The sequence below is a fragment of the Rattus norvegicus genome, chromosome 9 (assembly GCF_036323735.1).
Source record: "Rattus norvegicus strain BN/NHsdMcwi chromosome 9, GRCr8, whole genome shotgun sequence".
Taxonomy (NCBI): Eukaryota; Metazoa; Chordata; class Mammalia; order Rodentia; family Muridae; genus Rattus; species Rattus norvegicus.
This window is the reverse complement of record NC_086027.1, coordinates 70,469,729-70,488,452: the sequence shown is the minus strand read 5'-3', so window position 1 is coordinate 70,488,452 and position 18,724 is coordinate 70,469,729.

Genomic DNA, 18,724 nt, shown 5'->3' with positions numbered 1-18,724 from the left:
GGCAGAAGAGGTTCTTGTTTATTTTTTTAACATATATTTGCTTCTACGTCACATGTTTTTATTGTTTTTGATTTTTTAGAGTCAAAGTAGAGCGTAAACATTTTAGGAGGATTTAATTCTAATTTATCTATTTTCTTCATGTGGAATTGAAATTGATTTCCGTTTTGTGCTATTACAATGAATGTAGTATCCCCAGACATCCAAAGGCCTAAGGTTGCTTTACCCTCTCTTCTGTGTCATCTTCAGTTCAGCAACCAAACCATGGCTTCTCAATCATTTGGGGACAGAATCCATTTTTGTACACTGTTATGAATTGGGAAATCAGATGTGACATTTATTTCTTTATCCTTTTGTGTCTGGGGTATGAGAAAATTCGTAATGGATCTTAATCAAAATATGCTTTTATAATAACTACCCTGGTTGTTTTTATCTATACTGTAAATCTAAGAAGTCAATGCTGTCTAATTCTCACTTGCAAAATTATTAGAACATTAATAACAATCATATAAAGAATTCCAAAATAATAACAGTCTGAAAGAAGCTAGCAGGTACTGAAGGTTTTAATAGGCCTCCTGGTTTTCCAGTTTTCCACTCATAATAATGATAACATTCCCACCTTTGCATCATGGCCTATGGTGACCATTACAAAATGGCAAGATAGGAAACCTTTCCGTCCTCACAAGAATACAAGGCCACACAACTTCTGGGTTAGCCTCCATGGACTTCTTCCTCATTGACATGAAATATGCTTTTATATTGATAGCTGCTATCTGGGGTGTTCTAGTAAGCTTCAGTTAATCCCAATCCTAAATATCACATTAGATATTAGCAATTAGCTGAGAATGTTTTACTTCTTTTAGAGAATGCCTCTAGGACCTAATCCATCTACATGGGCAAATTAGTCACCCATAATCACACCGAATGAAACCAGGGCTGTCCAATTGCTGAGTCAGCGTGCTTAACTGGGTTCTGTTTCAACAGACTATAAGAAGATTCTGAACATTGAGACCCATTTTCATAAACAAGGAAACTCAGGCTTAAACAATGAGTCTTGGGACTGGGGAGATGGCTCTGTGTATAAAGTGCTTGTCACACAAGTGTTTATGTATATCCCCAGCATGTACATGAAAAGCTCCACAGGTGTGGAGGCCTGCCTATAATGAGAGAAGGGGTCCCAAGAGCTACACTGACCTGGTTCTGTAAGCCTCAGGTTCTGCAAAGACCTGACCTCAGTAAACAAAGTGCAGGTGAATGGTCCTCTAGCCTCCATATGATGCCCACCCATATATGTGCATGATCACACACACACTCACCACACAAGCAAAATGAAAGAAAGAAAAAAGAGAGAGTGAACTTGAATGTGTCTGCTCCAATGAGTAGTAAGCCAAAACTGAAAGCCAGCTTATACCTTGAGGACTCTGGCTTCATATACTGGGTGAAACCTTTGCAAACTTCCTGAGGATGAGCTGTTAAGTTTCTTGCTGTCTAGCAACTAAGCCTCACTTTTTTTTCCTTCAACATATGCCTGGGTTTTGCTCAATGGCCCAGCATCTCCAGGTTTGCCCAGGATCTGATGCCTTTTGGCTAGAACCTTTTTCTCTGATTTGCTGGGAACCCATTCATTTCCTCATGCCTAGTGCTGGATTCAACCATACTATCTCTGCTTTACCGGATCCCTGTCTACTGGCTCATTTTAGGCACTGTCATGCTTCTGACCTCAATGGAAAGAATGAAATAAAAATAAAGAAAAGAATAACAGGGTCAGATCTGAAGTGCTACTGTGTCGGCATGCATTTATTTAATAGCCCTCACATTGTCATAAGGGGATAGTGTGATCAGAACATCTGCCATCGGAATTGAGAACTTTAAAAAAGAATGGGATGTGGTGTTGATAGTGAGGATGGTGACAAACATCACTTATGTATTTGCCCATTGTCATTCTCCATGCTGTGTGTACATCATCCCGCTTGATCCTCAGAGAAGTTTCATAACAATAAGATTTTCATTAGTCCTGGTTAGCAGGTAAAAACATAAGTCTCTTGCCTAAGACTCTCCCAGCAGTGATTCAGAAATGCCAAAGGTGGCCAGGCAGTTTGAAGGAAGTCCTTGCTGTCAGTCACAAAATACATTGTTCTTCCTGAAGCTATCAGCTAATACTCACAGCAGATTAATCCTGTGGAAACAAATTCCCTTTTGTATATGCTTCCTACTTGAAAAACTTAAACCCTCTATATAAAAATTAAAATATAATGCAGTTTGGGCAGATAGCTCAGTTGTAGACATGGTTACCTTGCAAGAATGAGGACTTGAATTCAATACTCAGAAACCATATTTTTTAAAAAATGGGCATGATTGCATATGCCTTAATCACAACTCTGGATAAGTGTAAATGGGCAGATTCATGGGGTTCACTGGCCAGCCAGCCTGGCCCAGTTGGGGAGTTCCAGGCTAAGTGAGAGATTCTATCTCAAAACCAAAAATCATCTGAGAAACAACATCCAAGGTTGTCATCTGGCCCAAACACACACATACGTATCCACACACATAAAGACATACATATAGACAGACACACACATGCATAGGTCCAAAAGTATGCAGAACTGAGGGGTTCTCTGTGACCACTATGGCTAGCATAGAAACTATCTGCAGAAATCATGGAAGTAGTTTGGTTCAGCAGGGCTAAGGAGATGGTGTTGGTTCAAACCACCTAATGAGAGTCTCACCGTGAAGAATTTATTTTCGGCATGTTTAAGCACAATACAATTTGGTGAAAAAATAATCTAGCAATAAAAGCTCAATTCCGCATGTAAACAAAGCATAAGACATCAAAACTCTTTATAAAGTACATGTGGCGTCTCCCATAAATATGAGTTTTATAGATTGACTACATGTGACACCAAAGATAGGCTATATAGACTGATAAGTTCTTGATAAGAGTTTGGGGACAGAGTCCAAGGTAGTCTCAGCTACACAGAATAGTGCAAAGGTCAATAGGCTATTACCCACATCCATACCCAGCCTTCTAGAACTTTCTACTGTGAACACCTGCGTATCTTTACCTAGACTGTTGAAATTTTGCCATTTATCTTCTGGTTTTTGTCTGCCTACCTGCCTGTTGTTTGTCTGTCAGTCTGACTGCCTTTCTCTTTCCATCCGTGTGTGTGTGTGTGCGTTCGTGCGTGCGTGCGTGTGTGTGTGTGTGTGTGTGTGTGTGTGTGTGTGATTGTTAACTATTTGACAGGATGTTTTACTTGTCAGTATGTAGTTACTAAGAATGAAGGTCTTTTTCTGAGTAGCAGAGTTCTTTATTATACTCAAGAAAGCCATCCCTGGATGTTCCTCCTTGTTAAGGGTGTGTGTGTAATCAATAGAGCACTTGCCTAGCTTAAGTGAGACCTTGGGTTTGGTCCCTAACTCTGCAAAACAATTTTATATTGGATTCGAGAAATGGAATGGTGCTCTAATATTACCAAATATATTGGCTATATTTTCAACTTTTTAATTATCCAAATGTCTTTTATAAACATGTTTATAAAATAAATTATTATAGTCAATCAAAAAAATCATTCATTGCCTCTATTTGTAAAGTGTCCTCTGTAGACTTTATTTTTGCACTAGTACATAGAAAAAAGGTAAGAGGGTGTTCAGAGGTCTAGCACGATCTCATAGCTTCTTCCAGAGCCCTGAGAGTTCACTTTTCTCTCGAATAACAGACTGGAAAAGGCTGTGGGTTTAACACCCTGCAGAAGCATCTCTCGGTCAGTGAAACTGACAAGTTGGTACATGAACATCCCTGCTTTCTTTTTATTTTGTGAAACTACCCTGAGGTTTTACAATGAAGCTTTCTAGGAGGGAGCTGAGCCCCATGTCTCTCCAGCAGAAGTAACCTATCTATCTGCATGTTGCTTTGGAATTTTCCCCCTTGCCCTTTCCTGCTGCTACTCTCTCCCCTGAGCTCTTTGTGACATTACCTCCCAGATACCCTACATCCACTCTCATGTTCTTCTGGCAAACCAGGACTTTTCCAGGAACACTTGCTGTAGAACCGATGTTCTAAACCCTACGAACAACATCTTGTATACATTGTTATAGAGAGTTAAGTCACTCATCTAGAGCCCATGATAGGTATACGGGCTAAAATGGAAACACAAACTCATATTTGTCTCACCCTCAAACTTCCAACAAGCATATCATATACAGGCAATGAAGCCTCGAAATGTACAATATGACCGTAAGATTAGCAAACTTGATTACTTGCCATCTTGAATCATAATTTCCAACTTCTTGAAAATCAAAGTGAGCCTTTTCTTTCCTCAAAGCTTTAATTTAACAAATATTCATCACACCATGATTGCGCCCTAATGCCCATGCTGGGGAGGGTAATCTGTAATCATTAACTCAAAAGGAGATGGCAATATGATGATTGCACTTAATTGTCACAGTAACTGGACAGCAATAGTGTTAATAATTATTATTAATAAAACACACAAAGGCATACAGTACATCTGATGCAATAGAGAAAACTGATTTGCCAGTTCCCTGTCATTTTCCCAAGGCCTCTTCTAAATGCCCTTGTCACTCTGCCAACACTTTATCATAATTACTTGTCCATATCTCCACAGACTCATGAATCATACAAGGGTGGGGCCTTATCTCAATTAACTTTTACTAAGATCCAGTTCGCTTGACGTTAGTTCCTTAAGCTCCTCTTAAATCACTCATTTGTTGATTCATTCATTCATTCATTCATTCATTCATTCATGCATGCATGCATGCATTCATGGGTTTTCATTTCAAGTCTCTTCTTTGTGAACCAAGTTGGGAAATTCTCATTTTCACACCTCAGCTATTTTAATGGATTCTCCTTAGTTATTTTCTGTTTTCATGACTCACTGGAAGCCGTTTATATATTTTCCAACCATCATCTCCTTTGCAGCAGTGGGTCTTTGACTCATGATTGCTTTCAAGGAGATCCATTATGAGCCTTGGTTTTTGTTTTTCACTGAGGTTTCCTAGTAGCTACAATTTTCAAAGGAAATTGAACAAGATTGATCTTTGTCACTTCCTAACCTATGAAATAGTCATTGAAACACACACACACACACACACACACACACACACACACACTCAGGGTACATGTGTATGTACATACAAATATAATATTTCTACCAATCTATCTAACAGAAGTGCTAAATTTCAGCACTTTTGTGGGTATCAGTAGAGAAGTTGTTAGTCATTGACTATGTTGGTAAACATGTTTGCCATTTCTGCCAAAGTGATTATGATGAGTTTTTAGATGAAAATTCATCACAATGCAACCAAAACCATGTAGTGTGTAGTTTCTACTACCCTGCTTTAAGGTCCTGGCAGACTGCATTACCAGCCACCACCTTGGTTCCTTGGATCCATGGATCTCTCTCTCTCTCTCACACACACACACACACACACACACACACACACACACACACACACCCCACATCACATTAGCTTATTTTTAATATGCTTTTTAGTTCACTGGCTGACCACTTCTAAGCCTTCTGTGGCTAACATGCCCTTCCCTTTATTCCTTGCTCAACACTCTACATCTGCCCTCAACTTAGTTGGGTTTCCAATTTCCCACCTGCTAGCACAAGCACAGTCGGGGAAGCAGCCAATGGCCACTCCACCTGAGACATGGCTGGTAGCTTTCTCTCCCTCTGAAGCATGGCGGATTTTTGTTCCTCCTCCTGTGTCACCTTTGGGAATCTGGAAGTCTAGCCTCTCTGCCCATCCATTGATCGCTAGCATTTTTATTGATTGATCAAGAACCAATTTTGGTATAAGACCTTCAATGTTCACACACAGATTCCAGATCAAAGCACCAGAACCACTCCCTACACAACCACTTCCACGCTGTCATTCCCATGTTGTCATTGGGTGCTATTGTAGTACCACGGCAGAGTTGCTGGGTAAGAAGAAACTCTAAAGCCTGTTATTTTTAAATCTGCCTTTGCCATATAATGCTAGGAACACATGTTTGTGAGTGATGGTTTTCTGACTTACAAAATCACATTAAGAAAAATGAGGAGGTATAAATGACATATCTTATAATCTATAATTATTTGTGTTGTTATGTGAATTGTATATGCATGTGTGTGTGTGTGTGTGTGTGTATGGTGTAAGTACATATCTGCTTTGGTATAAGCACATGTGCATGTGGAAACAGAAATGTGTGAGGGCCAGAGGTCAATGGTGTGTCCTCGATGCTGTCTACTACATTTTTTGAGATTGGACTTTCTCACTGAAACTGAAGCTTACCAATACAGCTACATGTGCTACCACAAGGCCCAGGGATCTTCCTCTCCAGAGGGAGAAAAATAGGCATATGCTGCTGCTCTCTGTCTTTTAAGTTGAATCCAAATTCAAGTCTACATTTGTGGAAGACATGTAATCTACTTATTGAGCCATCTCTCCAGCTCTATATTCTATAAAATTGTACTGAAATTTTAATAGTAAGCTAGGTACAGCGAACATTTAGCTATTCAGAAATTATCTTCCAAAGTGGCCCAAACCCAAACAATTACTTATTCTTAACTCTTTGGCTCAACTGGAGATTAGTTGATCTTGATTGTATTCAATCAAGCAGATTTAGTTTTTGCTGAGTTCAGTCACATACTTCATGGCTGAGTGGAGAGTTAACTTTTCTGTATCTATTGTTACTCTCTTCTTAGGGTTAGCTTCGACAATCGTATAGGAGCAGAGAGAAAGCATTTCTGAGGATTCTCAGATAAAGGAAGTGCAGTTATCATAATCAGGAGCAACCATAGTAGACAGCCACCAAGAGGCTGCATGGCACCTCTTGGGTGTGGGTACAATGGGTGGAAAAGACTTCTGATCCTTAATGGATTGTATGAGCTATGTCTCAAGCTGTTACAAGGAGGGTAAAAGTGGGTAGAATGTCTGCAAAACATCTTGGCAGCACACAAAAACATTATACACATGTGTAGCATCTGAGTGTGGGTAATTGTGCCAGCTGAGTGAATCATTATGGATACAAATAAATGCTCATCAATCATAATGCTTACAGTGAAATTGCTGATAACCTTTAAAAAAAAACTAAAGACAAAGTTTCAATCCCGATATCATGGTGAATAAATTATGGCTTACCTACATGATACAATTATATGGAGTCATTAAAAATCAGAATAAAGGAGAATTATGCTGTGGAAAATATTATATATATTCTGCATTATATATATTATGTAATATAAATAGGAAATTGTTCATCGGCTAAAACATCAATAGCAGTTATATGTGACAAATAAGATTAGTAGTAAAATTTTTATTTCTTTGTAATTTTGTGGGGGTTGCTCAAGTGTTCAATATGTCCATGTGTTACTTTTGTAATGAAATTGTTTTGCACATCGTAGAACACAACTTTAATGAGAAAAATATAGGAAATGAATGCAGCAAGAACAAGCAGCGGAGATACCATGGGTTGCCCATCCTTGCTTTCCATTCCTTTCTTTGTGCTCCCACAGGCATTGTGAGACAATGTGCACTTCATCTATTGATTTAAAAAAGCGTTTTATTTTAAGTCAGTAACTTGTTGAGGAAGAATCATTGATGTCTATAGAGCTATGCGTCAACTGTATTGTGCTTGTTTAAGTTATTTACTGTGAATTAGAATTATGATTATTCTCTGTCTCGGCCCAAACATTTTTTATGTACAACTACTCCTTTGCCACTTGCAAAAGCGCCGTTTTAACTTTGAAATACCTAAGCAAAGGCATATTGCAATACTGTTGTCAGTTTTTATATTAAAGCATTGAAAAAACCCCACACAATTGCCAATAATTGACATATAAGAGTGAAGTGTAGTCAGCCTGCAAATGCGACTTGACTCATAGCCTTTTTCATTTTTCCTTCACAGGATTTTATTTATTCTTCTCTTTTATTTCATGTTATTTTCTCTGTTAAGGTATATGTCACGAAGAGCACGTCTCCCCTTCCAGAGCTATCTTTAGTCGATAGAAATGTGTCTAACAACACTTTAGTTCTATTTTTACCTGAAAAACACTTGCGAATGTTCATGTGTACAATGAGGCAACACATCTGCTGCTAAGAATGCGTCGAAGAATAGGGCAGTGACAGCCGCCAATTTTGACATGTATATCACTTTTTATGGAACAAGTAATAATAACAGTAAGACAATGACTCTAACTACTACATGTGTGGTTAGATTTTAATAACATGTGCTTAAGTGATAATTCCATCTGCTTAGTAAAATAGTGACATAGCTACAATATTGATTAGCAAACAGCATACACACACGTACACACACACATATACACATACACACAAAAACACACACACATACACATACACACACATACACACACGCACATACACATACACACACATACACACACATACTCACAAACACACATACATACACACACATAGACACATATACACATACATACACATACACACGCACACACATACATACATATACACACGCACACACATACATACATATACACACGCACATACACACATACACATACACACATACATACACATACACACACACACACACACACATACACACACACACGACTCTTCCCATGAACAAATACTTGCTATAAACACACATGCTCCCTTGTCTCAACAGTTTTAATATACGTATAGAAAAACTCTTAAAAATGTTTTGTACTTTATATATAATGAACACAATTGGGTAGGCAAGATCTTTAGGTGAAAGGATAGACAACTTGTAGTAGCATCATGAGGTATTAAACAAGGATGAAGATATGGGAACTAGAGGCCTCGATATCAACATAGATGAATTTTATTTTTTAAAAAAAACACTGTCGAAAATAAGTTGTAAAAATAACTTTTGAGTACAGGGAAAATGTTGGCACAGCACTTACTAGACCAGTATGAGGATTAGATCTCTGATCCCATGAACTGTAAATGCCATACGGGTATAGTGTAGTTCTGGTGCTTGGAAGACAGTGGATGAGGACCCCCAGAGCTAGATGAGTAGCTAGACAGGTCACATCAGTGAATCCTGAGCTCAACTGAGAGCTCTTGCCTCAGTGAGTAAGGCGGAGAGTGAGGAAGGTTCCTCAGGCCTTTCTGTAAACATGTACCCACATAAATACTAACACACATAAAAATCAGACACATGTGCGAAATGGTACATTTGTCATACTTGTAAGTGATTCTAGTCATATAAAGATTTAAAACACGCAAATAATATATGTTTTATGGAGATAGACATATAACACAAAGACACAGTGAACATATGCACCAGCATGGCCCCCCTCCGCGCCACTCAATATATTAACTGAGAATTAAGAACAATAAACCATGACTCAGCAGAGAAATTATTGTTTAGGATAAATGGAACTTGAGAAAAAGTCAACACAGGGCTTCAAATGTAGTGAATATATTGTAATATTAGTGAAGAAAATAGAATCTTATGTCATTTTCATGTGTTTCTGTATATCTCAAATTCATTACGATAAAATTAAAAATATTAATATTCTAGAAGTCCAAGACCGGCACTGCTAAATACAAGTGTGACTACAAAAAGAAGAAAATATTTTCATCAGTAGACGGTAAAGACGACAAATTTAGAAGGATTACTGCAGAATATCAAAGCAAACCACACTAGGTTGGAACTCAAACACACTTTGGGAGACTATGAACTCGGGCTGACTACATAGACCAAAGTGTGTTTGAATGCGTGTCTAACCCAGAAACGTATTTATGCTGACACAAGTATTTGTGCTTGCAGGCCCTGACTTTGAAGGAGCTGCTTACTGGATGTTGGGGGATGTTTCTATGCTGGAGAATTTAGCACTGTTAATCTTCTGCCACATTTGTACTGGGTCCATTAGACCATTTCAAGTCTTGTCTGTTTTTATTACTTGTTACATTTCTGGTAAAGTTAAAGCTTTTAACGCTGCTTGGGTGCCTATGAAGTTGATGAATTCCTCTGCTACTGATGGCATCTCATGCTGATCTTCTAATGGGTGCACTGAATTATAATCTGCTGGGTTATTTTCTCTCCTTGGCCCATGCACAATTTTATAATCATAACCATACAGATGCTGTAAACCCATCACTCAGAGCCCGTTGCTGCTTTGAACTGTGAACTGGCAAATATTGTCATGAGTACCTGATGATCTGTTACCACAGTAAACGCTGAGCCAGAAATAAATAAAAGACAGTGTAGAGTGGTGGCTGACAGGCCTCTCTCAAACTCCCAAGATGGTTGGGACACTCTTAAAATCAGTCTTGCATAGAAGGAAGTAAGTGCACGTTCCCGAAAGTTGGAACACAAGATGTCTTTTCATAGACTTAAGAAAACCTCCATAAATCTCATGATAGAGCCCTGGTTTCCCCCCTACTAAACTGTGAGGTAATGGCCTGTAAGGTTGGACATTGCAGAGCATGCAAGAGTTATTGCCGTCGTTTTCATTTGGGAAGTAGCTAGGAATACACAAAATTATTTCCCAGCGTCTGCCATTATCATAGTCTCCCAGTTAACAGAGCAGTAGAAAACATACATTTCCAATGGGGCTCCAAATTCTAACTTCTCAGGCAATTGAGACATACTTGGTTTTCATGGCTCAGCTTCTCCTTTTGTGAAGTTGAGCTAGAGACAATGTTTGTGTCCTGAATTGTACTAAGGATTAGCTCCTACTTAAAGGGAGACTAAAAGAATCCCAAGTACTGGGTGGGAGTTAGGAAAACAAGCTATAGCATATCTCTTCCCCCTCTTCATTTTGACAGCAAAATTCAATTATAAACTTATTTTATTTGATGCATTTCTTTATATTTTCCACACTAAAAAATACTCTAAAGTTAATATACCAAATGCTTCATGTAACCAGAAGACTATAGTATCATTTCTGCACTTCAGTGTATTCCAAAGACAAGGGGACATCATTACTGTAACAGATTCACCTTAATATGCTCCTGATATGTGTAAAGAACATGGGTGTGTTTTTAATATTCTTCTGAAGATAATTTATAGTGAGAAAACTTAAAGAACACTTAAGATCTAACCATATATATATACAAACTTTGTTCAGTATATAAATTCAAGGTGTGCCTTTTGGCCTGGTTCTGATTCCTTTGGTGTTGATAACCAAAGAATCTGGTTAGATTTCTGGTTAAAAAACATATTCCTGATCTTCAACCACAGACAGGCAAAGTGGTATTGCTTATTCTGCCTATGACTTTCCATGGTGAGGTGTTGTTTGGAATAAAGTACGGGCTTCTGTTCTTACAGCATCTCTCTATAACAGTCAATTGAGTAAAATATATACCAGTTTAATGAGCACCTATTATCCTTATATTTCACCCAATTTAACTGCCACTGTGACCTCACAAGGGAAACATTCTTCTCATCACCATTTATCAGTTCAAGAAAGAGGCTCAGGAAGATTGATAAACTTCCAAACTTAACAAAGCAAAGACAGTAAATAGCAGAGGTAGGATTCAAACCCCTGCCTGTTCTCGGATAGTTTTACTTCTATTTTTACCCTGTATTTAAATCAGCTATTATGATTTTAAAATATCCCCATTGGGTTTTTTTTCTGTTTTGTTTTGTTTGTTTTTTTAACATCTCTTCCCACAGAAGATAGATGCCATTCCCATCCCTCCTACATTCCAGAGGAACTGATGCATGACTGTTTCTCCAGTTTTCTTGGCTCAACTTCAGTTGAAAGCCACCCCTGTGTTTGGGGATCTCAGTGGACTCCAGAGGAGATCCACAAGGCCTGATGTCTCTGACAGCCACCAGCACCAACTTAACTATCATGACTAATCTGGGAGGTACATATCCCATCCCAGAGCGATTGAAGCAAAATTAACCTTTTGAATAATGTCTTGGTCATGGCCTTGTAAAAGAAGCTGAATCAGAACCCTCTAGCTGGGTTGATGGCAAATTCCTTATAACTGTGTGACACTCTAAATGTCAATTGTTAATTTAAGTGTTAAGATTTGTGGGTAATTTCTTCTGCAACAGTATGGCAGTTCACAGGACACATAAAAATACAATCAACATATGAAATGATTATAACACTCTGGAATCCTACATCAAAATCAATAGGAAAAAATTTTAAGGCAGTTACTGTTCCAAACAGCTAAAAGCTTTTGCACAAGTTCAATTCCTAATATGAGACAGTTAATTCAGAAATAACAGGAATTGATCACAACTTCAAACTGAACTAACAGTGTGCTTCTGAGGAGAAGGAAGATCAATATTATGTACTCTGCTCCCTTAGGTGGGCTGTACTCATGTAAACAGAGGCACAGTTCCCCTTGTGTTATCTGGAGGGATCAGTGTAGCAGAGAGCCCAGTTTTCTTCTGGAAATCCTGAGTTGAGAAGCTCGTTTCCTGACTAGTGCACTTCCAGGGCAATGGCCAGCATTGATAGAGACTGGAAACAATGCCACAGAGCAGCATTTCCAAATCTGGGGAGCATCAGAAGACAGGACAGTGAAGGTAGATTTTTCTACGTTGACTCTTTCAGGGAGGACCTGCTTAGCTTCATGGAACAGTTATGATTGGTTAAAAAGAAATACTAGGTGCTCCAAAGAGGACGCGGTGGTAATATTCAGCAAAGTTCTGGTGACCTGTATAGCAGAGATTTGGTTGCATGACCTGGAGGTCATTTGTAATTTCAGGTCACTGGCAGGAGAAGCCATTTGGGAGTGTTCGTGCTGGGAAGCATTATCCTAGTGGCCTGGGTTAGTCATGTCCTTTGCTCTTGTTCTCAACTTGATCCTAGAGGGACTTACTGCTTTTCATGCTGATCATGTGTAATTCAAGTGAAGGCCCCGCACCATTCCCCTTACATGAGATGCATTTGCTCAATTTTCTGAGACTCATCTCTGCTTAATATTAATCGACAAAGAAAAGGGCTTCTCTTCCCTAGTCATTTCCCAGAACACACAGACAATGAACCTGGTGAAATGTGTGTATTGCAGTTTTGTTTATTTATCTAGAATTATACAGAATTTCAAAATGTGTTCAGGTGGCACGTGCTGGTTTTAGTGTGATAGCTTTCCTCCTCAGGTTTTAAATCCACACACTCCTTCCTCCTGTATCTTCTTTAGTTCCCCTGACCTCAACGGTTATCCAGGTTAGCACTCCATCCTCCATGTGTCTTTCCATACTCACATACACTTAAACACATACGTACCAAATATATCCTCATACACAAAGGGGCTTTGGTGTTGCCTTATGAATAGGATCCCATTTAATCACCTCTTGCCTAGAGTTCTCATTTCCACTTTGCAATACATGAGAGTACTCTTTTGCCCCAAGTGTAATGAATCTTTTGTTTTGTGTTTGTTTGCTTGTGTGTGTCAAACCAATGCGTGATTTTTCATTGTTACTTTAATTTGTGTTTGTCTGACTTGTTTGTCATTTTGAGCTTCTTTTTATGTCTGATGCCATTGGATTTTACTCTTCTGTAAATCGCCTATTCATAGTTTTGGCCCATTTGCTACTGAGCCTGTCCTTGTCAATGTCAAGTAGAATCCCTGTGCTAAAGGCAGTGTTTCTTTAACGAGAGCTGCTGAATGAGAAGGGCGCATGTAAGCCAAGATAAGAGTGAAGACTGCTTTGTGGGATTCCTACTCTGCACTCAGAAGTCCTCACGGCTCCTCCTGTGACAACAGAGTATTGATATATTGAATAAATGGAGCCACCATGGCCATCTTCATATTAAATTGTTACCGGGGCTTAAATGCAAATTACAAGAAAAATAAACACTAGAGAAATCTCCCTTCAGTTACCATAGATTTTCTTGTCTCCTACCCAAGAGAAAGAACATTTAATTTTGAAAGGAGTGCCTATTTTTCAGGTAGGCTAGGCCATTCTGATCTTGTTCCCTGCAATAGCAGGCTTGTTTTGGTGGGGAAGAGCAGGCACTTCTGGGTCCTTTCGGATGCATACAAAGCATCATTCTGCAATATCTCTATTATAAACCTTTTTTTCAATTTTAAAAAAAAATTCATATTTATACCCATTTGGCTGGAGTTAAGTTAGAGGGTAAACTGGGAGCGGGACTGTTTAAAGTAATCTGTTCTACATCTGATATAGTAAGAAGCAATGAGTCAAAAACCTGCACAGCTCTTGGCAGAAAGCAAGATTAGTCAGGAGTAAAGGTCACCTATAAACTTCCTGGAAATGGGCTGCAACTTAGGTACTGAGTTTTCTTGTAGCCAAATAAAAGAGAGAAAAGCAATTCCCTATGAACTCCACAGTATTCACAAATTAAATATTAATTGGTTGCTCGGGAAACAGCTCAAGAATGTCTACAACTTGACCACCGGCTAATGCTTCCATAGGGCTTTTCATGACATTGAAGTTGGATGTGTGAGCCTTAGTTTTCTCAGCTAAGAAAAAGGGGCTGATCTGGATCATTGCCTTGGTCTCTTCTAAATCTCACAGACTCCCAAATTTTGCTGTATTTGAGGCTTACTGTTTACTTTCCCAGAGATCATGTCATATGATATAGAATGTGGGCACATGGCTTTCACAGTTTGGTTATTGGGAAAACTAAGATACAGAATGAATAGACCTCTTTCTGAGGGTAGCATGAGTCAGTGTAAGCATTCAGCATCTACGGTCTATAACAAGGGTCTAGAAGGAGGAAAATACTTTATTATCATTATTATTGTGTGTAGTGTGTGCGGGTTTGTCTGTCTGTGAGAGTGTGTGTGGGTATACATGTGTGTGTGTGTGTGTGTAAAAGAGAGAGGGAGTAGGAGAGGGAGGGAGAGAGAGTGTTTGGGGGTAGGAGAAAGAGAGAGAGCATGCATGCATGTGTGTGTGTAGGCACAATATATTCCAGGGCACATGTGTGAAACTCTGAGGACAGCCTTGATAAGTCAGTTCTCTTCACCATAGGCTCTGGGAATGAAATTCAAGTTGTCAGGCTTGTGTGGGAGTGGAGCCATCCCACCATCCTGTAAAGCACTGTTCATGTCCCAGTACTATATCTTGATGTGGCAGACACAGCTGTAAGGCAAGAGATCTTGAGTCCCGGGTCAACATGAGCTAAGACCCTGTCTCTAAAATCAAAACAAAACCAAGTACAATGTCAAAATAAAACTGGAAAACCAGCTTCCTCCACCAGCACTCTCAGGTACAACAATGATAAGACATTTCACTGATAGCTTAGCAGACTTCTATGTTTACTTAGGGTGTTTGTTTTTAATTTTTTAAAATTGGAATATTACATTTGAAGCATCTTTGCATACTCAGAGAATTGAACAGATAGAACAGCTTGTATATGTATACATAATAGCATCATTGTACACATCCCTACTCTCTCCTTCAGTTTCCTCTATTGTCAACGTTTTTGTCTTCATATAGAAAGTCCACTATAATTGCTAAGCCTGTAATACTATGTGATTATTAACTAGAGTGCATGATGTGTTTTAGGGTATATTCCTTGGGTTCTGCAGTTCTCAATGTTTCATCAAATGCACATCTACCACTAAAAAAGCCTGGGAACCATTTTCACAGCCCTAGGTGTAGGTAGAATGCCTCCTTCCTTGTTTGTTTTTTTAAAATCAACTCTTGACACCTTGTGTGGAGCTCTCTCATTCATATTCAAAAAACAAAAGTTCTTACAATGTACAAGTTCCCCCAATATGCCCACCCATTGCAACTTGGCACATAAGAGGCCAGTGCATCTGTTTTTAGGTTAGAATATATGGTCTGAAGAAACGAGGTTTTCATTTTGGGAGTCTAAGTGGACAGTTTCCATAGACATCTACAAAATTTTGAAATTCCATTGGGGTACTCAATCCCATTATCAGTGTATTATTCCAAAAGAGCACATGGTAGCTTGCTACAAGATTCTGATGGTACAACAATATGTCTAATTAAATATTCACAACATGGCACCTAAGCTGTCTTTTTTTTAAGGAAGCATTATACTACTCTAAATATTTGATGAATTCAGTGGACTGAATTAGTTCTATGAATTTTGAAGGATTATGCATTTACACTCTGTAGTAAGTAATCAAATCTCACGACTAGGGAAGCACACAATTGTTTTGTTACTTTACCACCTGTCCCTGAAATGTATTGTGTGTGCAAAGAAAGGATTCAATACCCAAACACCCAGGCATACCTTCCCTTCTTGTTTTCATACTGTTTCCTGGGGTGGGAAGCAGTTTAGCATATCCACAGTCAAGCCATCAGTTAGACGCATTATCGCCTTCAGCCAGCGAATAAATCCTAGACGAATATACACAAGAGTAAAGAGAAAGATTTATGTTTATTTATATGTGATTATTCATTCCGTCAACAGATTTTATTGAGTCCCTACCATGTGCTAGGAATTATATTCAATATAAGAACAAAGGAATTTGGTGATAAGACAGATGAGATAAATAAATGAAGGGTAGTGTACACAGACATAGTCTTTTAGAGCCCCAGGGTAGTCAAATGTTCTCTCTCCCTCCCTCCCTCCCTCCCTCCCTCCCTCCCTCCCTCCCTCCCTCCCTCCCTCCCTCCCTCCCTCCTTCTCTCTCTCTCTCTCTCTCTCTCTCTCCCCCTCCCTTCCTCCCTCCCTCCCTCCACTCTCTCACGTTTTTTTGCTTTGCCAATATTCTATTGTTCTAAGAGACTTGTGATATTTTTATTTGTTTCAAGCATATTCCTTGGGATCATTGGAGGAGTAGGAAGATGCTTGCTGAACTCTTGTAAAGACTAATTTAATTTCCTAAGATGAAAATGAATTTAAAAATTGTTAGCTAAAACACATCCTCTGGAAACCCAGGCACTGTTCCTCTCTCTCTCAAGTGTGTTGCAGATTAGAATTTCAACACATGAGTTAAAAGCATCGAGGACATGTTGAATTACTTTTCTGATAGTATCTTAACAATTTTTCAACAGCTGAGTTTATTTTAGACATTAATCTTTGAGACTGGCTAGAGAAAACACACGCACACACACACACACACAAAATAAAATGTTTCTTAAATAAAAGACCTTGTAAGGAGCTCTGAGGGTCACCTTTGTACAACTCGAGCACAGAAAAGACAGATGAAGCACTGAGCAATTGAACTGTATCTGTTCAAATTGACCAGATAATATATGTGTCTCCTTCTTCTTATCCCTTCATCTGTGTGATTCACACCAATGCAAATTCTGACCTACCTCTATTATTCAGTTTAAGAAGAGAAAGTACAAAAGATATATTAGTGCCTGCCGCTGGATCACTCACTGTCCTGATTCTATCTCTGCTTTTTCCATTCTTTTAAATTAGATTCTCCATTTTTCTTAAGGTTTCGCGTTTCTTCATTTTTATCATGCGGCGTCAATAATTCCTCTGCATTTGCAGCTAAGTCGGCTGTCGAATAGATCAGCTGCATTCTTAATGGTACACTTGAAAATTGCACTATAATATCCCACAGGCAGAAGACTGACTTTATTAAATTACAAATACATGTAACACATTCAGGGATGCTGGAATCACAATAAATGGTGTATCGTCTAACATACGGAAGAGGATGCTTTCTCAGTAGGCAAGGATTTCTTTCTTCATCTGAATATCATAAAAGCTTTAAGTCATGTTTAAAGTTAGCTAATAGCGTGAGGCATACATTCAGAAGACATACACTACTATATACTAACTAAACGGAGCCTTGGGAGCTTTTCTTCTTCCCGGGTCTCCTGCAGCTGTTGATTTACCTTGACCAGTGAATACCAGGTTTCAACAAACTCAGAATAACTCCATTTTCCCCTCTATAGCTTGAAATGGTGCTTTCACATAATTCTCTCATTCTGGTTGTGTTTATGACGACATAAGGGATCCAACTCTCAGCATATCACCTATTAGACATACGGTGCTTGTCCTCAGGGTGCTGAGTAGGAAGGGAAATAACATGGTCAGATGGTTATTATAGGACTCAGTACTCAGAGCCTCTACTCAGGGAATCTTTACATATCCTTATGTTGCTAGAATGTGTACATGCTCTGAACATGAGATGGTTCTCCTCTTAATCCATAGAAGCCAGTCAAATTAGGGTGTGCTGAGAAAGTAAATAAGATCATTCTGTTTATTTAAATCATTAGGAAAGAAAATATCAAAGTAACTCTAATAGTATAAAATGCTTACCTTTCCTGGCAGAGGCCTAAGAGCATCATTGTCCAGAGCCCACCTTTACTCCTGGACATAGTTATAGAGCTCAACAGTCTGTTTATACACTTGAGACCAAGTCATAGACATTGTCACTATCATCACTCTCTCTATATGCTCATTAGGAGCCACCTCAGAACAGTTTCCTCATAGAAGCCCTAGCTTCTCTCCATCTGGTGGGATTTCTGGAAGCCTATAGCACCAGTTCATGGGTCACACTGATATTTGGGGGATTATGCCCAATGAGTGCCATCCATCAAGAAGTAATAGATGGCAATGGATGTGTTAGTTTGGGTTCTCTGAGAAGCACACACAAGAAGGGTAGTAAATAGAGTCGAGGAGGAATTGTACTCAAGGAAATAAGTCAGAGGTTAGGAAAGTGAGAAGGACCTTCAGACACAAGACAAGACTCACCTCAGGGAAGTAAAGAAAAAGGAATTTGATTGGGTGTCTCATAGAGGCTACGGTTTACCTTCATGGGTCAACCAGTCCCTCATCTCCAAATGGAGGTCTGCCTTAGTATCTACTTTACCACTCAGTCATTGGCAGGGAGA